Source organism: Syngnathus scovelli, chromosome 5, assembly GCF_024217435.2.
Source record: "Syngnathus scovelli strain Florida chromosome 5, RoL_Ssco_1.2, whole genome shotgun sequence".
NCBI classification, from domain to species: Eukaryota; Metazoa; Chordata; class Actinopteri; order Syngnathiformes; family Syngnathidae; genus Syngnathus; species Syngnathus scovelli.
In genome coordinates this window covers 21,825,344-21,840,267 of record NC_090851.1, presented here as the reverse complement: position 1 = coordinate 21,840,267, position 14,924 = coordinate 21,825,344, and the positions used below count along the sequence as shown (strand labels likewise).

Below are 14,924 nucleotides of genomic sequence, written 5' to 3'. Positions count from 1 at the left end.
CTTTCCTCCAAGGGCCGCTGAGGCGACGGGCTACGCTGTGTGGGACTATGTACAGCCCTCACCAACAGCTGACACAATCTGTTCTTGTTACGCTTCATGCCCGTGGTAGGCGACATGGGGGATATTTCCAATTCATCACACTTGTTGCGAATGTCCTCTATGGGGATCTTCATGCACTTTGTAACAGTTTCGGGTACCGTGATGGTGGGAGAACTGCCCGTTAGCTTCTTGCACAGCTCTGCGTGGGTGTACGGGCGCCCGGTATCTTCATTTCTCACATCGATGTTACGTTCTTTGCACATGGCGACCACTTGTCTCATAGACACTCACGCATACTTGGAATACTTTGGACGCTGCTGCTGCTGCTGCTGCTGCTGCTGCTGCTGCTGCTGCTGCTGCTGCTGCTGGCCACCGCGGGCCGATGCGAGGCTGATGTAACGGTACTGGTCTGCGGTGAGCCCGACCCAACCGGTTTGACACCGGACTGTACAAATGCACAATCACACTGATGAACAACCAGACGTACTCAGCCCAGCTGGCTATCCGTATCATAGACAGGGACATTAAGTACATGCTCACTAACGAGTAACGTCTATGTGCACCTCAACAGTACCCAGCTTGTACGTTGCCACGAACTTGATTAGGTCACCTACGTACATTCGCACACCCTCTTTGCTGTCTGCAAATGCTGCCATCTTGGCCAATTTTAGGATGCGGTCGGAGGATACCTCAGCGTGGTACTCGGGGCGCTTGTCCGTGGCCGTACCAAAGCGGTACGTCTTTGTCTTGAAGCCCTCAATACACATGGACATGCTAACCTGCTTCTCCAGCACAGCGTCAATAGTCATAGTGCCCGGCTTGAAACCTCGGCACATGGCGGAAAAGTCGGCAGTGGGTAGAATGAAGCAGCCGTGGTACCGAACGTCACGAGGGCGCTCAAACTCCGGGGCATACGTCTCCACGGCCGTGATAAAGGTGACACTGCTACCACCCTGCGCGCCCACCTGCACCTCAAATTGCATGGGCTCCGCTCCATGAAGCTTGAAACAAACGCGTGAACCCTTACGCACTGTCTTAAAGTCACGTGCTGTGTGCTGCCCCAGGCCCACGTAGAGCGCGTCAGTGGGCGCGTCGTACTTGTACGTATCGAAGCCCTCGGCGTGTAGATTGGCCGAGATGTCAAAGTCAAAGTCAGCTTTATTGTCAATTTCTCCACATGCCAAAGACACACAAAGAAACCGAAATTTCGTTCCCCCCTATCCCACGGTGACAAGACATGGCTCACAACAGACAAACAAGTAAACAAGTATAACAAAAGTGTGCTGAATAAATAATGAATAAATAACACAACAATAAATAAATAAATAAGAGGAGCAGAAAAAAAGGAGCAAGTGCGCGTACAGCAGACCATCCCGAAAATAGCGCAACAGTGCCGCACGCTACGCAGAAGGGGGTAGCTAGTGGGGGGGGGAGTGGACTTCAGCGGGCAAGTGCTGTTCTGGGCGTCGAAGCGAGCAAAGAAGCGGTTCAGATCGTTCAGCAGACGGACGTCGCCCTCACAGCTCCTCGGCGCGGGCTTGTAGTCCGTGATGGTCTGAATGCCCCGCCAAAGGCTACGTGTGTCCTTGCTGTCCTTGAAGTGGGTGGAGAACTTGCACGAGAACGCCTTCTTCGCTTCTTTGATGCCTCGGGACAGGTCGGCCCTCGCTGTCCTCAAGCCAGCCTCATCCCCCGCTCTGAAAGCCTTGTCCCTGGCCCTCAACAGTCTGAGGACAGCCCCCGTCAGCCACGGCTTCCAGTTCGCGCGAGTGACGACGGATTTCGAGCAAGTCACATCATCGATGCACTTCGTGATGTAAGAGGTAACAGAGTCAGTATACTCCTCTATGTCCGTCCAATCGTTGTAGGTGGCTGCCTGCTTAAACAAGTCCCAGTCAGTGGTGTCGAAGCAGTCACGAAGTGCATCGGAGGCACCCTCTGGCCACACTCGAACCTGCCTCCGAATCGGCCTGGATGCCTTTACATTGAACATTGAAACTATAACACGAGTTTGAAAGCTATATTATGTGGTGACATCCACAGCATTATAGTTCAATTTTTTACCGCTAGAGGGCAGACTATGTACAGTGAGCATGGCTCCCTGTGAACTCAAAGCAGCAGGCTTGACTTGTAAAAGAACCCAACACAACACTTCCATGAAGTGTTTTTAAACTTTTCAAGGCATTTATTTTGATTCAGCAAAATGCAGGTCGCAACGGCAAATTCGTGCTACCGCATAAAAAGCTGTCAATAACTTTTCATGATAGCCATGTTTCCAGAAAACACCAAAAGTCTTGGAAGAAAGCCTGTTTCGGCCCTGGTTGTAAAAAAAACAAAAAAAAACAAAAGGGAAGGGTGACCGTCCGGGAATACCAGGTGCTGAAAGCCTTTTTTTTTTTCTTTCCCACGTCAATTGTGAAAGGAAACTTTTACCAAAGCCATCAAGTCCCGCCGCTGCTTGGCATGGTTTCAGGGGCGATTGTGTCTATAAAATGAAAAAATTCTGAGCGGTCTCACGGCTTACGGCCATACTACCCTGAGAGCGCCCGATCTCGTCCGATCTCGGAGGCTAAGCAGGGTCGGGCCTGGTTAGTACTTGGATGGGAGACCGCCTGGGAATACCAGTTACCGTAAGCTTTTTTTTTTTTTTTTTTTTTCTTATGTGCACTTCAATCGTTTAAGCCAAGAACTTTTTACAGCACCCATCAAGAATGGCATTCGGAAACTGCAAGCCTAGTTTGAACTCCGACACTGAAACTACAACACGAGTTTAAAACCTACATTGTGTGGCGACAGCCATAGCATTGCAGTTCACGTTTTTACCGCTAGAGGACAGACTATGTACAGTGAATAAAGAGCATGGCTCCCTGTGAACTCAAAGCAGCAGTCTTTACTTGTAAAAGATCCCAGCACAACACATTGCGCTTCCATGTAGTGTTTTTACCTTTTTCATGACATTTATTTTGATACAGCCAAATGCAGGTTTTGTGCACTTCACTTTTCCGTTGGGCATTCGCGTAGAACCCTATTCCAGTTACGGCCAGATTCTTTTAGACTAGTGGTCCCCAAACTTTCTTGCGCCACGGACCGGCTACGCGTCAGAAATATTTTTGCGGACCTGCCTTTATATATATAAATAAACAATAAATCTATATAAATAAATACTACATTTATAATAAATATATATAAATAGGATTAAATAAAATGATACAACTGGCATAAAAACAAATATAAACCACATAAAAATAAAAGTCACCATTACGTTGAATTATTGGGAGCACCGAGCTTGTTTCTCAGAAACGAGCCGGTCCCATCCAGGCGTAATCGGAGACAATGAAACCCAAAGTGGTTAAGGTTTGTCTTTTAATGCAGGATGCTTGGTCTCCATGTGCCGAAGCAGTTTTGAAGGCTTCATTGGCTTGCTCGCTAGTTTCAGGGGCGATTGTGTCTATAAAATGCAAAATGTTGGGTCACCTCACGGCTTACGGCCATACTACCCTGAGAACGCCTGATCTCGTCTGATCTCGGAAGCTAAGCAGGGTCGGGCCTGGTTAGTACTTGGATGGGAGACTGCCTGGGAATACCAGGTGCTGTAAGCTTTTTCTTTTTCTTATGTGCACTTCAAGCTCTTTTTTTTTTTTTTTTCTTATGTGCACTTCAATCGTTTAAGCCAAGAACTTTTTACAGCACCCATCACGAATGGCATTCGGAAACTGCAAGCCTAGTTTGAACTCCGACACTGAAACTACAACACGAGTTAAAAACCTCTATGTACAGTGAATAAAGAGCATGGCTCCCTGTGAACTCAAAGCAGCAGTCTTTACTTGTAAAAGAACCCAGCACAACACATTGCGCTTCCATGTAGTGTTTTTACCTTTTTCATGACATTTATTTTGATACAGCCAAATGCAGGTTTTGTGCACTTCACTTTTCCGTTGGGCATTCGCGTAGAACCCTATTCCAGTTACGGCCAGATTCTTTTAGACTAGTGGTCCCCAACCTTTCTTGCGCCACGGACCGGCTACGCGTCAGAAATATTTTTGCGGACCTGCCTTTATATATATAAATAAACAATAAATCTATATAAATAAATACTACATTTATAATAAGTATATATACCGTATTTGCCGGTGTATTGGTCGACCTTTTTCGATCCAAAATCGACCGAAAAAAATCGACCTCGACTTATACACCGAGTCATAAAATTTAACTTCGTATTCATCGCTTCAAATGTGATGGTAACCAAGGCCGTTTCTCATACATCTCATTGTGCGTTGCACTTAGAAAATTTGAACCGGGCGGCGTGCGCGAGTGCGCGGCCCGCTGGAAGTCGAATGAGGCGCCGCGACCACCTCCGCGGTGCTTATAAACAGCCGATCCGCTCGGCGGGGGCTATTTTCGGCCACTTGGCTCGTGCGCACGGCCTCCCGGATGTGCATGGCGGGTGCGCGAGCTCGCCGGCCGCTGGAAGTCGAATGAGGCGCAGCGACCACCTCCGCGGTGCTTATAAACAGCCGATCCGCTCGGCGGGGGCTATTTTCGGCCACTTGGCTCGTGCGCACGGCCTCCCGGATGTGCCGGGCGGGTGCGCGAGCTCGCCGGCCGCTGGAAGTCGAATGAGACACCGCGACCACCTCCGCGGTGCTTATAAACAGCCGATCCGCTCGGCGGGGGCTATTTTCGGCCACTTGGCTCGTGCGCACGGCCTCCCGGATGTGCCGGGCGGGTGCGCGAGCTCGCCGGCCGCTGGAAGTCGAATGAGGCGCCGCGACCACCTCCGCGGTGCTTATAAACAGCCGATACGCTCGGCGGGGGCTATTTTCGGCCACTTGGCTCGTGCGCACGACCTCCCGGATGTGCCGGGCGTTTGCGCGAGCTCGCCGGCCGCTGGAAGTCGAATGAGGCGCCGCGACCACCTCCGCGGTGCTTATAAACAGCCGATCCGCTCGGCGGGGGCTATTTTCGGCCACTTGGCTCGTGCGCACGGCCTCCCGGATGTGCCGGGCGGGTGCGCGAGCTCGCCGGCCGCTGGAAGTCGAATGAGGCGCCGCGACCACCTCCGCGGTGCTTATAAACAGCCGATCCGCTCGGCGGGGGCTGTTTTCGGCCACTTGGCTCGTGCGCACGGCCTCCCGGATGTGCCGGGCGGGTGCGCGAGCTCGCCGGCCGCTGGAAGTCGAATGAGGCGCCGCGACCACCTCCGCGGTGCTTATAAACAGCCGATCCGCTCGGCGGGGGCTATTTTCGGCCACTTGGCTCGTGCGCACGGCCTCCCGGATGTGCCGGGCGGGTGCGCGAGCTCGCCGCCCGCCGGAAGTCGAATGAGGCGCCGCGACCACCTCCGCGGTTCTTATAAACAGCCGATCCGCTCGGCGGGGGCTATTTTCGGCCACTTGGCTCGTGCGCACGGCCTCCCGGATGTGCCGGGCGGGTGCGCGAGCTCGCCGCCCGCCGGAAGTCGAATGAGGCGCCGCGACCACCTCCGCGGTGCTTATAAACAGCCGATCCGCTCGGCGGGGGCTATTTTCGGCCACTTGGCTCGTGCGCACGGCCTCCCGGAGTTGCCGGGCGGGTGCGCGAGCTCGCCGGCCGCTGGAAGTCGAATGAGGCGCCGCGACCACCTCCGCGGTGCTTACAAACAGCCGATCCGCTCGGCGGGGGCTATTTTCGTCCACTTGGCTTGGAGCTATTTCCGGCCTCCCGTTGGTGCCGGGCGGCGTGCGCGAGCTCGCCGGCCCCGATCTCCTCCGCGGTGCTTATAAACAGCAGCATGCGCACGGCCTCCCAGAATTTGAACACATTTCGTCAATAAATTTCGCATATTGAATTTTGAAGTTTAATATAATGCAACAATTGAGCTCGACCTATACAAAGGATATATCATAAAATCGTAAATTTCCGTCGAATTTTAGGGGGTCGACTTATACACCGAGTCGACCTGTACACCGGCAAATACGGTAAATACGATTAAATAAAATGATACGACTGGCATAAAAACAAATATAAACCACATAAAAATAAAAGTCACCATTACGTTGAATTATTGGGAGCACCGAGCTTGTTTCTCAGAAACGAGCCGGTCCCATCCAGGCGTAATCGGAGACAATGAAACCCGAAGTGGTTAAGGTTTGTCTTTTAATGCAGGATGCTTGGTCTCCATGTGCCGAAGCAGTTTTTGTTGGGTTGACAACATTTATCTGAAATCAATCTCGGAGACGGTAGGTCTTTCTTGGCTTAGCGTTTTCTCCTGCGCAGAAGGGCGCATCCCAGACACAGCAAGTGTGGCTGAGATTCGCGCTCTGCTCTGAGTTTTGCCGACCTTTTTATTGAGAAAGAAACAATTGGGCAAGTGTACATGATCGGGTAGGTTCACAGGCAGGAAATACATTCCAAAGTTATATCTCATTACCACAGAACAAAGGGGATACTCTCGTGGACGGAGCAGTATTGGACGTCTCATGACTATTAGCTTAACAAAAACGTAGTCTTTAGTGGCCCTGGGAATACATCCCGGTGTCGTACTCATGACTTCAACTTAAATGAGACCTCTGTCTGCTTCAGCCATCCCATGACAATCTCATGATCTGAACATGTCTAGCTAACTATGGGGCTTATTGTATAGCGTGGCTAATGACTCCGGTCATTAGCCGGCCATATGCCCCCAAATCATTTTCACAAGGCTAGATGGTCACATACTGCGGAGAGTCTTGCACACAAAAGTAGATACATAGAATCCAATGATAAAAAGTATATCATTTCCAACATTCCCTCCTGTTTTTAACATTGGAATTCATGGGAAAACAAAACATCAACTAATAACTACATATGTGTATAAATGAGTATATGCTTACACAATATAGTATAGTACCATCAAAAAGCATGAAAATTTACATTCCAGAGTTTATCAGAACTACAGCCCTTCATCCGGCTTTGGCTATGTTCGTTATAATGGAATGTATTTTGTTCTGGATCGTCAAGAAAAATAGACAGGTAGGCGATTTACGCAAGGCGGTCCCACTCATCTTGTTCACACTGGGCCAACATGATATTCTGGACAGCAGATGCTGATGTCAGCCTTTTAGTCATGTGACTAATTAAAATAATGCCGCATGTGGTCATTTGATAAAGTAATGAAGGACATAATATTGACACAATATCACAGCATACTGCAAAGTTGAAATGCTCTTAGTTTTGCCCCCCTTGCATATGTATGTGTCTGTCGATGAATTGCTCTGGGATCACTGCCCAGGGCCTGCTGTCCATCCAAGATCTTTATGTCCACTTCACCGTCCTCAGAGTCTCTTCCCAGGCCCCGGTCAGCGTTCAGGAGTTCCCTAGTAATCGACATCTCCATAACCAGTCGTCAGCAAACAATTCTTCTCCTTTGTGGTTGTTTGGGGCACGGGGATGATTGGTGGTCGTTGTTCAATAGAACCTCCAAGCGTCCCTGCATCTACTCCTACGATCCAGAGGCCCGCGTGAACCTAAAACAAACAAACAAACAAACAAACAACAACACTCCCCCCAGGAGTTATGAATTATCTTCCTTATTTCTCATCGTGCTGTCAGTCTCGCACGATTTCTCCTGTGACTGCTGCCTGTTGAATTCTGGCACGTCCTGTTAAAGCCTCCAAAACAAGTGAATCCAAAAAAGCATTGAATGTCACAATTAAATTTTATATGTATCTACTTACGCACTCAAACGTAACTCCACCCCCCTTTAACACATTCGCCCAATGTGTCATTAGGCATTTAAAAAGGAACCGGCAAACGTCCTACCACATCATCACGTCTTGCAGCCAGTCCTGTCGAACCTTGCAGTCATCCAGGATCGTCATCCCCAAGTTCCTGAAAATTGACTGTGCACCTCACACTCGGCAATACCAACAACGAACACTTGTGCTCACAAAACTACACAGGCATCGAGTATCTACTAAATGAAAATAGACACACAATGAATCATGGCGCACGGGGATTCCGTCCTGAAAATCATCAATCATCATAAAAATCAAAAGGGTTAGGGTTAACATTTTCACGTGAATTCAACATAAACTTTCCAAGACTGCAATCGACAACCTGCAAAAGTAATACAAGTTATAAAACAACCAGCAATCTGCTCCTTGGCTGTCGGTTGACGCTGCAATAAGTCAAGTGACACACAGAAACAAAGCCAAGCTCGCACTTGCCACAAGCAAGCTTAAGTTCCATATGTATGGTTGTCATCTACATAGTCTGTCACCTTGTCGGGTGAGTTCAGGTTCGTCATGTCATATGTCCATCGTCCTAGTGTTCGATATCAGTCCTGTCTTGTCCATCCGTGTTGCTGAATTCGGCCTTCTCCATGAACTATTTTTGTTGTTCATGGTGCCTTTGATTAACCATCGGCTGTTAGTCATCACACTTGGGTGTTCCCGTCTCAGGTGAGAGGAATCTTACCCTCAACTGTGACCCTTTCATACCAACTACAAAATACTTTGGCCTTTCATACTGCCCTCAACACACACACACACACACACATATTCGTAACCACACAAGCGCCAATCCATTTGCATCTATCACTCATACAACAACAAACAAATTTAGTATGTGTAAGTGAACAGGCAATCAGCGAATATTAACGGTAAACCCTTCATTTCTGGATGTCCTTCCCAAGTGAATATTTCGTACATTCGTACCGGACCTTAACTGTAAAATTGCCAATTAAATGCCTAAAAATTCAGTCATTTGTACTGCTGAGCATGTTCATGGGTGAGCATGGGGAAAGAAGCAGCCTCAGTAGGTCCTTAAATAATCTTGTCCTAATCCATCGTTCTGATCGAGCACCTGGGTAAAGATACTCAAAAGTCTTCCTCCAACAGTCTACTCCACTACATTATTTTCACTTTGCCATGTTAAGGCATTTGTTTTCCGAGTCCTATCACATTTGTCATCGCGTTCACTGTCACTTGGTGTGAGTCTCATGCAGTGTTATTCTTAACTGTCAAAAGTTTTCATGGCTGTTATTCCTTGATCTTATCAAACTTTTTGTTTTGACACCAGAATTTCCCTATGAGGTGTGATTAACTTCTACTTTATTAATTACCTCCATTGAATAATCTAATCACCTTTTGACTGCATCCTAGTAGATCCTAATGCCCTATTTTTCCTTCTCCGAACTGTTAATGACTAAATGTCTAATTGTTAAGCTGGATGGGCTAAATGTGATTCTACTCTTATCTCTTACAATTTTAGCCTATCTGTTTCATCCAAATTTATCCTCTGACTATGATACTTTTTCTTTCTTCGTAACACTACACAATTTGTTCCTTATTTGTTTATCTTTTAGCAAGACTCCTCAGTTGTGTCAAACTCAGTGCCCAAGCAAGCTTCCATCCACTCTGACCCAAGCTCCACCAAGTTTGATAACGTCTTGATGCATCTTTCAGGTCTTGTGTGTCTTTCGCCGCACCTCATTGTCAGGTTGTTATCTTTGGTTGTAGTCTCAGAGTCAACTCATCCCTCACTCTTGGATGAGTCCATTTTCAACTGAGTCCATTCTCATCTTGTGAGTCCATTCACTCTTTGTACTCCGCCGCCGAGGATGTCGTTCTCCTCCAGAAGCGTTGTGCTCCCCCCAAAGCACAAATTTAGTCCTTCTTTGCTCTTGCAAAGGTCAAAGGTGCCTTAGAGCCATGCACCATTTTTCTTGATGTTCTCAGCTGTCGGTGGAGTCTCGGGATCGAGTTTCAGAGTCACTGATGGATACTGAAAAAACAGACTGGGATACCAAACTTAAATATCATCTTCCAATTTGACATAAATTCCATAGTGCCTTCTGTTAATCAAACTTCAAATTCTACTATTATCAATAATCTAATCTACCTGAGAAGAACAGCGCCTTTCCTTCATGAGTGCTCGGATGTATTGTGATGGACCTCATTTGAACCATTTTAAATTGACAGATTACCCTAAACTTAAATTGCAAGTCTTAGCTGTTATTTCTCTCAATTATACTGTAATTTCCAGAAACTCCTCCTATTTTCAGGCTACTATCTATCTTTTGTTTTCCTAACTTTGATTTTATGCCATTCTCTCTATTACCTTTCCACCTTTCCTGATTTGAGCCTTCAATTTCTGATCTAGTTTCCAAATTTTGCCTAGTATCATCTCTATTTTGACCTCAGTATTAATGGTGTTATGCTCACTTTACAGATATTACTGAACTGTCCTGAATTTATAATTCACTGCTAGTACATCGAAGGCCATTTCTCAGCTGTTCACTTTTTCCATGTTCCTGTTAGGCTCCACTATTTGAATCTTCGAATTTTTATATAGAGTTTCTTTTAGGTTCCTGTGTGGATCATGTTTCACACAAACAGGACATGCTTAAAAAAAAAAATTTTTTTTTCAAGAATCTAAACCAAAGGTAACTAATAGGTAACTAATAACTCATCTCCCCCCTGTTGTCACATAAGTGACACAACAGGCGTTGCCTTAAAAGTCATTTTGGCAAAACAGTTTTGTTATTGACATCGTCAATAGCACCTTATCCATTATCACACCCTTTGTTGTTTGAACTAATATCATTTTCAATCTTGTCAATCCTTCTTCTACTTTTGGTGTCCACGCGAATGTATCTTTGACTGCTAACGGCTGTCCATGAGCCACTCCTGTTAGTGGCTTAGCAATTTCAGCATAGCATGGAGCCCAAGCTCTGCTGTAATGACAGAAAAAAACATCAGTTGTTCTTCGTGGCAGGTCGTGGTGTGTCTAATATAACCTGTTCCCTGCTCTCCCTTTCGCTGAGAGTAAACCAAGATAGTTTACTTCTGGTTTTTACCCATCCTAACTTCTGTTACTTGACTTCACTTCCTCTCTGGCCTAAATGCTGCATGAGGAGAAAGGAATCTCATCCTTACACTTCCTTTGTTTCAAAAGCAATTATCATCATTGTAGACGAAAACTTGAATTTTTGTCTACTTGAAGCCCTTTGAGACTGTTTGTGATTTAGGGCTATACAAATAAACTTGACTTGACTTTTAGATGAAAGCGTAAAACGAGCCATTCAATCCATGATAATCAGTCAACCACTGTGAAATAAGCCCTGTTTTCTTTTCTTAGCATTAAATATGCTCAAAATCACTCTTTCTTCAAAGTTGTTCTACTACATTTCACATAGTAGTCTCCAACAACGTCAACCATTCAAGCTGTATCTTGTCATTCATTCCTGCTCATTTGCATCTCACACACGCGCACACACACACAGGCACGCACGCATGCACTGTTCTCACTCTCCTCAAGCTCTCTTCAAGCTGTCCACACAGTCATACTACATCATTTTTAATTCACAGTCCTCATTTGAATCTGTCCTTTCTCAAGGTTCTTGGTAAAACAACCCACTCATTCCGATTTTGACATATTCCAAAAATTCACTCAAGAGGAGAGAATTGCATTCAATTAATTCCATAAGCTTTTCATTTCCACAAAATTTGCAAATTTAGGGCAATTTTCCTTCCACTCATTCTTAAAGGCAAATTCTACATTTCACCTTTACATTGTCCCAGTTTGAAATTCACATCATTCAGCCCATTTAAATCACACTGGGAAAGTTTTTAAACATTCCCGAAATTGCAAAATTATAAAATTCATATTTTCACGTTAAATCATTACTTCTTTGTAATGCTATGGCATGCTCAAACTTGGCCAATAAAAGATTGATTAAAATTTCTGCAAAATTTTACAAAATTCATATTTCACCTCTAAGTTCTACATGTTTCAACTGATTCAATTCTGCTCGAACATCATTCTGTTGCATCTCCTAAGTATTTATTCATTTTTTATTATGAATATTCATATTTATTTAGTATTTACCCCAATTTCTCCAAAAAGTGCATTTTCCAGTTTTAATGTCTCCTTTTTTATTTTATTTTTTCTTGCAGTGCAAATCGAATAGACCCCAGTCTAGTAACTTTCCTTGCACACTATTTTAGCCAATTTCAAAATTTTAACACATAGACACACATAAACACACAGAGAACACAAGGACAACACAAAGGCCCACAACAAAACACAGTGCACAAACAACATCAACAAACAATGCTGTGCAAACGTCTTCCTCTATTTGATGTTTTGGTTTTACTATTTTTATTTATTTTTTTCTCACATTACTGGCCTTTCAATAAGGTTTGACAACTGTATCATTCGCATACATCAGCGTCATTTATACTTTGGGGAAATTTAACAGCCTTGGTCATGCTTCTTGTTTGTACAGGAGTTCTTATTGACTGACCATAATATATTTTGCTATCATATGGGGGGGGGGGTTCAGGTCTTTTAAATTAGATGCATGTTTTGCATAGGAGCAGAAGGAGCTTCTGCCTCAGGCTCCTCTTCTTGAGCCACGCCTAACAGTGCGCCTACGCACTATAGCTTCATTGTCTGACAATCATACTTGCAGCCTCAAGTTTGGTAACTTATTTAACGTATACTTGTCATCCCCTGATACATTGTCAGTAACACTTTGACGGCCCCCCATTGTAATCAATTTAGTTCAACATTTAAATCATAGGGATTTCTAAAGATGGAATGTTTCTTTAGTGCAATAACAACTTTCTGTGGTAATTCCTGCTTTGACCAGTTTTCTGGTGAGGAATTCCACAGAAATTTGCCATTTCTTCCCACCATGTTACATGCAGCACAATAGCGAGTGATACGTGCTACCATTCACACACATTCACACCGCGGAATTTTCTTAACACAACGAGGTGTATTTCCGTCTACAAGTTCCATCTGTAGACCGAATTCCTATCACTTGGAATTCACAACAAGGACTCCGCCGTCCTTACCCGGGTACCCTTTTTCTGGGGACTAAAATACCCCAACCACGCAGCCAACAAAGAGGTCTCACCGAGTCTCTGAGAGATTTCTTTTGAAGTTTCCGTCAATCCTCGCTGCCGAGAGGTGCTGAACCGGACGCCGGCCTGGTGGATGAACATTGTTCCCCAGGGCTTTCCTTCAGGCGTCCTGTGACCTCTGCCGTGCACGGATTCGGCGTCTTCAACACTCTTCGGATCAGCGAGCAGATTTTCAGGAAATCCCGGACGAGCCCCCAAAAATGTTGGGTTGACAACATTTATCTGAAATCAATCTCGGAGACGGTAGGTCTTTCTTGGCTTAGCGTTTTCTCCTGCGCAGAAGGGCGCATCCCAGACACAGCAAGTGTGGCTGAGATTCGCGCTCTGCTCTGAGTTTTGCCGACCTTTTTATTGAGAAAGAAACAATTGGGCAAGTGTACATGATCGGGTAGGTTCACAGGCAGGAAATACATTCCAAAGTTATATCTCATTACCACAGAACAAAGGGGATACTCTCGTGGACGGAGCAGTATTGGACGTCTCATGACTATTAGCTTAACAAAAACGTAGTCTTTAGTGGCCCTGGGAATACATCCCGGTGTCGTACTCATGACTTCAACTTAAATGAGACCTCTGTCTGCTTCAGCCATCCCATGACAATCTCATGATCTGAACATGTCTAGCTAACTATGGGGCTTATTGTATAGCGTGGCTAATGACTCCAGTCATTAGCCGGCCATATGCCCCCAAATCATTTTCACAAGGCTAGATGGTCACATACTGCGGAGAGTCTTGCACACAAAAGTAGATACATAGAATCCAATGATAAAAAGTATATCATTTCCAACAGTTTTGAAGGCTTCATTGGCTCGCTCTCTAGTTTCAGGGGCGATTGTGTCTATAAAATGCAAAATGTTGGGTCACCTCACGGCTTACGGCCATACTACCCTGAGAACGCCCGATCTCGTCCGATCTCGGAAGCTAAGCAGGGTCGGGCCTGGTTAGTACTTGGATGGGAGACCGCCTGGGAATACCAGGTGCTGTAAGCTTTTTCTTTTTCTTATGTGCACTTCAATCGTTTAAGAAGCTATTTTTTACAACACCCATCACGAATGGCATCCGGAAACAGCAAGCCTAATTTAAACTCCGACATTGAAACTATAACACGAGTTTGAAAGCTATATTATGTGGTGACATCCACAGCATTGTAGTTAAATTTTTTACCGCTAGAGAGCAGACTATGTACAGTGAGCATGGCTCCCTGTGAACTCAAAGCAGCAGGCTTGACTTGTAAAAGAACCCAACACAACACTTCCATGAAGTGTTTTTAAACTTTTCAAGGCATTTATTTTGATTCAGCAAAATGCAGGTCGCAACGGCAAATTCGTGCTACCGCATAAAAAGCTGTCAATAACTTTTCATGATAGCCATGTTTCCAGAAAACACCAAAAGCCTTGGAAGAAAGACTGTTTCGGCCCTGGTTGTAAAAAAAAACAAAAAAAAACAAAAGGGAAGGGTGACCGTCCGCGAATACCAGGTGCTGAAAGCCTTTTTTTTTTTTTTTTTCCCACGTCAATTGTGAAAGGAAACTTTTACCACAGCCATCAAGTCCCGCCGCTGCTTGGCATGGTTTCAGGGGCGATTGTGTCTATAAAATGAAAAATTCTGAGCGGTCTCACGGCTTACGGCCATACTACCCTGAGAGCGCCCGATCTCGTCCGATCTCGGAGGCTGAGCAGGGTCGGGCCTGGTTAGTACTTGGATGGGAGACCGCCTGGGAATACCACTTACCGTAAGCTTTTTTTTTTTTTTTTTTTCTTATGTGCACTTCAATCGTTTAAGCCAAGAACTTTTTACAGCACCCATCAAGAATGGCATTCGGAAACTGCAAGCCTAGTTTGAACTCCGACACTGAAACTACAACACGAGTTTAAAACCTACATTGTGTGGCGACAGCCATAGCATTGCAGTTCACGTTTTTACCGCTAGAGGACAGACAATGTACAGTGAATAAAGAGCATGGCTCCCTGTGAACTCAAAGCAGCAGTCTTT

At 45.6% G+C, this 14,924-nt stretch overlaps 3 non-coding genes and 1 pseudogene across 3 annotated transcripts; all 4 read left to right on the top strand.

The window, feature by feature from the left end:
- The first annotated feature begins 2,557 nt into the window (after positions 1 to 2,557).
- Positions 2,558 to 2,676, top strand: LOC125969717 (5S ribosomal RNA). Its single transcript, XR_007481711.1, has one exon. It is a non-coding gene; the product is annotated as a 5S ribosomal RNA (ribosomal RNA).
- An 843-nt stretch (positions 2,677 to 3,519) lies between these two features.
- Positions 3,520 to 3,638, top strand: LOC125969706 (5S ribosomal RNA). Its single transcript, XR_007481700.1, has one exon. It is a non-coding gene; the product is annotated as a 5S ribosomal RNA (ribosomal RNA).
- A 10,164-nt stretch (positions 3,639 to 13,802) lies between these two features.
- On the top strand, positions 13,803 to 13,921 carry LOC125969690 (5S ribosomal RNA). The gene has a single exon (XR_007481685.1). It is a non-coding gene; the product is annotated as a 5S ribosomal RNA (ribosomal RNA).
- Positions 13,922 to 14,552: 631 nt separating this feature from the next.
- On the top strand, positions 14,553 to 14,671 carry LOC125969665 (5S ribosomal RNA; annotated as a pseudogene).
- Positions 14,672 to 14,924: the final 253 nt, after the last annotated feature.